Below are 8,987 nucleotides of genomic sequence, written 5' to 3'. Positions count from 1 at the left end.
GTCACTACTCATTAAAGAAGCTCATTTTGTACCAGAGACTATTACCAAGTACCACAACTGGTCACATTCATTGTCTATGAATTTCCCAGGCCTAAGTGACACATCTACAATGCAACCTCTACACCTAAGGCTCAAGGAACATAGAACAGGGATAATGAAGAGGACACTAATGAATCTCTCAGTTTTCAATAATGAAGCTTCCTCATGCAGTGGAGGGCCAGGAACATAAAAGGTCACAAATAGCCAAAGTGTAGAGATCAAGTCTGCTGAATGATGGTCCTTGGGCAGGATCCCTTCATTAAACTTCACCTACCGAAGACTTGGGGACCATTGTGGAAGAGAGGGTGGAAAGATTGTGAGAGCCAGGGAGGAGGTACATGACCATATGGAAACAGAGTCCTACAAGCTCCTGGGAACCTGCTCATATGATTCTATGGCAATGGTGTCAGCATACACAAGTTCCATGCAAACTCAGGCAGACAATAACCCAGCATAGAACTGGGAAAATGAACAGTAGACCTCAATCTTCTCTGAAGAAATGTTGGCAACTGATTGCTGCTAGATGAAGAAGAGCTGATCTTCCTAAAACAAGGGGCACTGATAGGCTGACTAGACTTAGTGGACGGGCTTGCACTGGGGAATGACGGCTGGGACACTTACAACCCAGTGGGCCTTAACAAGGATGACAGAGTATATGGGCTCCACTGGCATGGGGGGCGCAGCTATGGGAGGGTGCCAGAGGGGATGGGTATATAAAGATGCTCAAGATTATTTGAGATGTTCTGTATGAAAATCACAAAAATTCAATTACAAAATATATAAATATTTAAAAAAGAGTCTAGCATCAAGTGAAAGACAAAAGATGTCTGTGTGTGTTCGTGGCTCCCAGTCCCCCTAAAACATGATCATACTTTTTTATGCCCTGAAGTATAATATCAAAATAGAAGCCTATGTCATAAAACACCTAACTTAATACTGAAAATATCATCTGTAGCACCCAAATTTGATGTGCAACTTAAAAATTGAAAGCACGTGAAGAAATGAATATATTTAACAAAGAAAGGGATAATACATCATTTTTTGTTAAACTAATATTCAAAGGAGACTAGACTGTAGACCAGGCACAAGTGTTAGGCTGTCAGGAAATAAACTTCAAATAGACAACAGAGTTCAAATGAGACAAAGCATCTAGTATTTGAAATATGAATTGGCAAGATTCAAAAGGTACAGCGTCACAGCAGGCAAGACGGCTCAGTGAGGCAAGGCAAGACTCTTGCCTCCAAATCTGGTGACCTGATTTCTCAGGGGTCCCACGTGGTGCAAGGAGAGAACTGACTCCTGTTGATCCAGTTGTCCTCCGTTTTCACATGCATGTCATGATGTGACACACATGCACATGCACCACACACAGACACATATAACTTCAACAGATGAGTCTTTGAGAATTTGAATAGAATAAGGGTAAAAGGGTTCCTAAAGAACCATCCGTGTGTCCTATAATTTTTCTTCCCTGTGTTATCATAGATGTTTAGGGCTCTATAATAAAACTTTTGTATCTTCCACCTGTTTGTCCTATCAAACTGCTCACTAAGGGTTAGTTTTTTGTTACTCTACTGCTTGAGGAAAAGAGTTTAAATCAATGGAAAACAAATGAAGCAGTGAAAAGTGAAGCATTCATTCATTCATCCATTCATTCAACAAAGGAGTTGAGCGCAGCATATACTAGGTGCAGAACCCCCTGCTAGTTGTTGACTATGATGCAACCCAAGCCCTGCCCTTTCTATCTGAGAAGCAAAGAGCGACAAACAACACAGTGGATTGATTTCATCATTTGTCCTAAAGTGGATATTTTAAGACTATACAGGCAGAATAAGGAAGCAGGATTTCTTTTCTCTTTTTGTCTTGTGTACCTCAGGCTGACCTTGATCTACTCTTCCTATGTAGCTGAGGATGGTCTTGAGCTCTTGATCCTTCCACCTCCACCTTCCCAACTGCTAAGACGACATGTATGCTGCAGGACCCAAGCCAATAGAGTAGAAGTAAAAGCAAAGTTTTTCTGTTGTAAGTGGTGTTTTAGTTGGACCTAAAATATATAAAAGAGACCAACAGTGTACTAGGAGTTGAAAAAGAATCAACATATTAGAAAGATAGAATCTGGTGACAAAAGGCAACAGAGTGGACTAGAAATGCAAACCGTTTTATCTAATACTTGTCTTAACATTGTAAGGAGTTGAAATTAACTTAAAGATAGTAAACAGGAAGACATTGTGCTATTGGAAACAGCTCTGAATGAACATCCTCTCTAATAAATACCAAAGAATGTGAGCTAAGGCATGTTATTTCACTTGTCAGTGTCTCCATGTTTCCATCAGTCCTGAATGAAAAAATAACTTATTAAACAGCACTGAATGAAGCCAATAAGATAATACATGGGGGAGCACTGTGGGAAATGCAAAGACATGGTCTGCCACCGAGAGGGGCCATTACTGAATGAAGGATTGGAAATTGCACTCAGGGAATGACACCACAATTGGAGACAAAGTGCAGTAATATCCAGAGGTTACTCATCCACGAGGATCTATGCTTTCTTCAGCTCAGGAGATGCATGGTTGAGAATGAAGTCTGACAGTATAATCAGTGGAGCAGTGGAGTCAGCATATTCCTCTGCATCCCAGCACAAGGTACAGTGGGGTAGCTGGACTCTTTCAAACTCTAAAAGGACCCATGGATGCTTAGAAGGACTTGGAAAGCCTAGTTCACACATTTCACAATGTATTCTTGTATGTTGGGAAGGCTGTCTGTGTCTTCCCATGAAGTTGACTTTTCTAAATGTAAAGAACACTGCAGTGGCATGTACCTGTCACCCAGCTACTTAGAGAGTTGAAATGAAGCAGGATTGCTTGCACGCAGGAGTTCAAAGGCAGCTTGGTCATCACAGTGAGGCTAAGTCTCAAAATAAAAACAAAACAAAATTTTGAAGGATAGATTAGGATTTGATTATAAAAATAACAACAGATGGAGGGCTTCTCTCAGTCTTTTGTTCATACACTTACACATATTTACTTATCAATAATTATTTTTTCCACTGTAGTGATCCTGTAAGTTTGAAATTAATATTAGTACCTTTTGAGCAATCTTAAGCTAAGTAATTTATCCAATATCATGCCCCAGTAATTCTTAGAGATGGTATTAGCCCATTATTCTCTGACTTCTCTACCATCCATATCCTTATATTATACTATAACATGCCAGCAACAATAGAGAATAAAACTTCTGGGTTCAAATGGTGTCTATTACAAAGCATTCCAATATTTGACTATACTCTTAACTAAGACATAAGATAAAAACTACTAAAATACTATAAAATATGATATATGCATAAGACTATCAAAAGAGTTGTCATTCAATATAGCATTACATGGATCATGATTTACAGAAACTCATCCAAACTATTCCTTATGGTACATGGGACTGGTCTTATGAAACTAGCTGTAGATCAACTAAAGTTCAGTCAGATCTTTCTGCAACTGCCCACACACCTGTGTAGTACTTCATACTGAAGATAATGACATTGACAGAATATTTCTGTAAACATAAAGCATATGGATTTTAGCCAAACCTCAATTAAAGCCTTTTACTTTAACATGTGAATAAGTTGAAGAAAGACGAGCTAATAACTTTAGATTATAAATAATTTCCCATACTGGGTGGTGAATATGTAATATATTGATAGACATCTGTACAGCTAACCCATATTACAATAGCTGCTCATATTAATATTATCAAAGTGAAAATATTCACCAAATATAAAATGGCACTGAGTGAGAAATTGTGGGTACTGGTTTAACTGCAGAATTCATGTTTTCCAAGTACTAGATAATGTGATGTATTAATAGGAACAAATGGAAGTTCCTGCCATGAAAGTTCAAAATTAAAATGCAATAGGAGTGGAGTGAGAATCACTGATGGTCAATTATTAAGGGGTACTCTTCAGTGAGCACACTGACAGGAAGCCAATAGACCTTCTGCAGGCCACTGAAGACCCAGAAGCAAGCATCTCACTCATGCTCACATGCATTCTAGTGATTTCTTTAGGACTTTACCTCTAAAGACATCAACGAAGAATCAATCCAAAGAAAAATGAACAAGGACAAAGAATAAGCATAGGATAATTACAAGAATTTCTTGTTAAGAGGAAAGATTTTCAAACTGAAAATACCTGAAGACTCCTTGCTTCTTCTGATAGTAAATCTGTTTTCTCATTATGGATAAAGATTTGTTGAAAGGATTGGAGCAGTAGTAGGAACCAGAGTGACTGGAAGTATAGCACATTGTGAGGATGGACAAGGACATCTTTATAGCTTCTGAAATTCTTCCTCTGAGTAAGCATGGAGCACCATGCTCCCGTGAGGTCCACAGGCTCAATAGCTCCATAAAATTGTGTACATTGATTAGTATTTTTGCCCTCTCTTCAGTACTCTGATATGTATACAAGAGAAATTTTGCATAAGAAGAAAGCTCCTTATGTTAGTAACAAAAGACTTTCAACAAATAATTTCTTCCACACATGGATAGACGTTATGATGGCTAATATTATCAACTTGACAGGATCTATACTCAACTTGACAAGCCACTGATCCTGCCTTCAAAGGACTGTCTAGATGAAGTAATTCTGTGCTGTGGGCAGAGGTCCTAGATTTCCACCGAGAAATTGAGTGGAATACCAGAATTCATCAACGAAAACACATTCTTACCAGGCCATGTCACTACCAAATAGAAATGTCAAGACTGAGCTGAATACTTATTGAGTTTAATCAAAATAAAATTATTAGGTCACATTGAGGAAACAATATTCTTTCAGTCATGAGAGTCTTGAATATTATAACTATTTGTGGTGATTACAGGAGGAATTCTGAGGAACCAAGATGCACAGACATGCACATACTTACAGAAGCACAGCCCAAGCCAATGATACCATCTCTCTATGAAGACCTCTCACCAGCTATAGGCTCCACCAGCAGAATCTCAGCATAGTACTGGTGTTCCCTTCTGACTTCCTCAGCCCTCCCTTACTGCCAGTTTTGCATCTCATTGTGTCACATATTTAGGTATCCTTAAGTACAGGAATTTTTTTCTCTGAAAACCTGACATGGCCCCAAAAAGGCTATCGCTGTTGGAAGACTGGTTTATTCATGAGGTCACATATGCCCGTGACTTCTGAGGGACTACACTCACTGTTCTGTGATTTCATACATTTTCCTGGAGCTAAGCAATCTCTCATTTCAAAGCTGATATCTGCAAAGAAAATGGAGTATTATTAAGAAATCATTGTGATTTGCAGTCTTCGATATTCTTTAAGTTGGATAAATGCTAATACCCTATAGTTCTTGTGAACAAGAGAAAGGGGTTCTCTATTTGCAAAGGCATCTTAAACATCGGGGGATTAGAGAGGAATGTATTTTGAGAAGGAAATGAGTCTTTTTCCTTTATCCTTTCACAAAGTCTAGTGTTCCTACAGCCTGTTGGAGCCTGCCTGTGGCTAAGGTAGTGTGTCAACATTGTATTCTAAAACCAAAACTCCCATTAATCTCATACTAATTTAACTACAGTGTTTTATTAGTTTTCTTTGTGTTACAAATCTCTTCACTGAATCTTCCCAGTGAAATGGAAATCCAAACTGACATTTGATACTGAACACATCAGCTAAAATTTTCCTCCAGGTTACCAGATCAGAAGAATGTCTAGACTCAAAATATTCAAAGCTACTCCCATCTAAAAGCTTCCCAACCTTAAGGATTATCTGTCAACCTAGGATCAGAGGGATTTGTGTTTGCAAGTTCTACCTTCCTGAATAAAAATAACTTTGGAGTAAGCAGTATCCAAACAAGGTATACGGAACAGGAAGAGAAATGAGTAGAAGACAGAAGCAGGAAGCAAGATTTTCAGAGGAAATCCTAATACCCATTTGATATGCAAAGGGAAATAGCGCTAGGTGAGAAAAATCACAAAAACCGAGATGAAAAGAGTGACCAGAGGAGTGTGTGACAACAGAGAAGGGAGTGCTGCCCACCAAGTCTTGGTGCTGACTAAAGTAAATATCTTTCATGAATTTTAAGAGGAAGTCTTACTTCATTGGGAATACATTTGTAAAAAACATTAATTTAATCAGATACAACATTTATATTTACTTAATGTACAATACTGTTTTATAGGCAATTTGGTTGTTTTTCCTATAATGTTCATTTATTACTTAAAGATATAATTCCTATGTAATTAAGAATGACAGTATTATCATTATAAATTAAATCAGCATTCAAATAAGTTTAGTAAAGTCAAAGAGTCACTGTTATTCTCTGAAATTCATTAACAGCTGAAGAATATTTGGTTTGACCATTTTGTAAAAGTTTCATCAGCTCATCAGCAAAGGTATTATAAAAATGCACTCAGAATTCGCCTTCACTTGGAAGCTATCTGATGGTGCTTTGAGTGTAAGTGCTTCACTGTGAGGCTCTCTGAAAAACTGAATGGTAGTGGTGGTGCTGAGTGCATCTTTGTTTTCTTCTGAATGGAAGAAAGAAATAAAGCAAAGGCAATATGGGTTAAGTCAGAGAAAAAAAGAGGACATAAAGTTGGTTTGGTCAGGAAGGAAGGGACTACGGGTAGACCTGGGAGGAGTTCGAGGAGGGATGAATATGATCAAGATGTGTTGTGTGGGATTTTTAAAGAACCAATAAAAATGAGGAAGGACAAACAAACTAAAAACAAACCACCACCACCAACAGTCTGGGAATGAAGCAGTTCCAAGAGGTGCAACTGAGACTGGGGAGGTCCTTAGAAGTGGGTTTGCAAGATGCCTTGAGGTTTTACATATTTGAAGGAAGACAAAAGAGAGCTTCCAGGACTGGGGAGATGGCTCAGTGGGTAAAATGCTTCCTGTGCATGTATGAGGACATGGGTTCAGATCCTAAATACCCATATAAAAACAGGTGTTTTGGCATGCTCCTGTTATCCCTGCTCTGGTGAGCTGGGGACAGGCTTCCCTGGCTAGCCAGTCTAGCTTGAAATGGTGAGCTTCAGTTACAATGAAGAAACCCTGCCTCAAAAAATAATATGAAAAGAAGTAGGTAAAGACTGACAGATATCAATCCCTGGACAGCATATGCGAACAATAGTTGAGCACACACATATGCGTGCTTACACACAGACATACCACACACAAACATGAATACACACACACACACACACACACACAAATTCTGAACTAAGGTCACCAGAATTACCAAGGTGAAAGATCTTGAGGTAAAATGATATGTTTCAATTTTGGGGAATATTGACAACTCTAAAGCCTGACATTTTGAGTTCTAGAATGTACTGTCTAACTTTAAATTAACAACTTATTCTTCCACATGCCAAGTTTGTGGTAAGGCAAAAATACAGAACTAAAACATGCCCAGAGGACTGTGTGCTTTCTTTTCAGAACATGTAACTGTAACTACTACGACAATATTTCTTTCTACATGAATGTGTGCTTCTCTGGAAGTATGTGTGTATGTTCCACACATGTATTGAGGCAGCAACTTTATTCCTCATTCTGTCTACCACCCTTGGCTTACAGTATAGTAGAGGCTCAATATTAGCCCTGAATGAGTGTCTATGTTAGTGTACCCTTCCAAATATTGTCAATTAGACAAATGAAAGTATCCACATCATAAAGTTATAAGGGGATGCTGTTATCATGGGTGTCAATCATGTGACTTCCATGTGCATCTGGTTTCTTGAGCTGATGAATTCCTTTCATTCCTTGATGTAAACAAGACTGAGCCTGCCAGGTGCAGAGGTCAGGAGACAGCATCACCTTGGGATGCATCTTGCCTGCTGCTGTTTTTATACAGCTTCCAATTCCTGCACTTAAGTCATGCTCAGTATATGATGGGCAGTAAATTTATATGATTGTTCCAGGTCATTGGAATCAAAACAATGCCCAACGTTACTCTTGGAGCAATTTTCTTCTTTCTTCTCCTCTCCTCCTCCCCTCCTCTCCTTTCTCTAATCAACTCCACTCTGCTCCTAAATGCTTTTGTTCATTCGGCATATCACTGCCAATTCATTGTGTCAAAGCGTATCTTCATGTGTTTGTGTGCTATGTGTAGGTGTGTGCACACCCACACATTTTTCAGGCAGTCTCCTTTTTATTTTCTTGGACAGGCATCACACTGACCTGGAACTCTCCAAGTAGTCTAGGCTAGCCAATTAACAAACTCTGTGGAACTTCTTGGCTCTGCCTTTCCAAAGTTAACATTACAAGCCCTTACCACCACACCTGGCTTTTTTCATGGGTAGTGGATCAAATTCACTTCCTCAGGCTATCAAGGAAAGCACTTTACAAGCTGAGCTATTGCCCCAGCCTCTCCAAAGCATGTCTTGCAGACTGTCTTCTTCCCTGCCACTGCCAGAATATTCTCCAGACTGTTTCCCCTCCAGAGATTTTCCACTGTCTTTAGGGAACTTGGACATGTTCACAATATGGAAACTGTCATCTTACTCATGAAGACCATGTCAAATGCCAACCCCATTTTCAAATTCTTTTTATACATACAGTACTTTGATTTCAGTGCCTGTTTTGTGAGAGTGCTCTCCATTTACATACGTATGAACTCACTCTGGACTATGATTCCCTCAAGGTCAGGAATAAGTCCAGAGTGCCAGTAATATATATATATATATATATATATATATATATATATATATATATATATATATATATATATATATATATATATATATATATATATATATATATATATATATATATATATATATATATATATATATATATATATATATATATATATATATATATATATATATATATATATATATATATATATATATATATATATATATATATATATATATATATATATATTACTGGCACTCTGGACTTATTCCTGACCTTGAGGGAAGCAGACTTTTAAAGGGCATTGATG

Source organism: Nannospalax galili, unplaced genomic scaffold, assembly GCF_000622305.1.
Source record: "Nannospalax galili isolate Female #2095 unplaced genomic scaffold, S.galili_v1.0 scaffold726, whole genome shotgun sequence".
NCBI lineage: Eukaryota > Metazoa > Chordata > Mammalia > Rodentia > Spalacidae > Nannospalax > Nannospalax galili.
The sequence above is the reverse complement of the archived record's forward strand: the minus strand, read 5'-3'. Positions refer to the sequence as shown.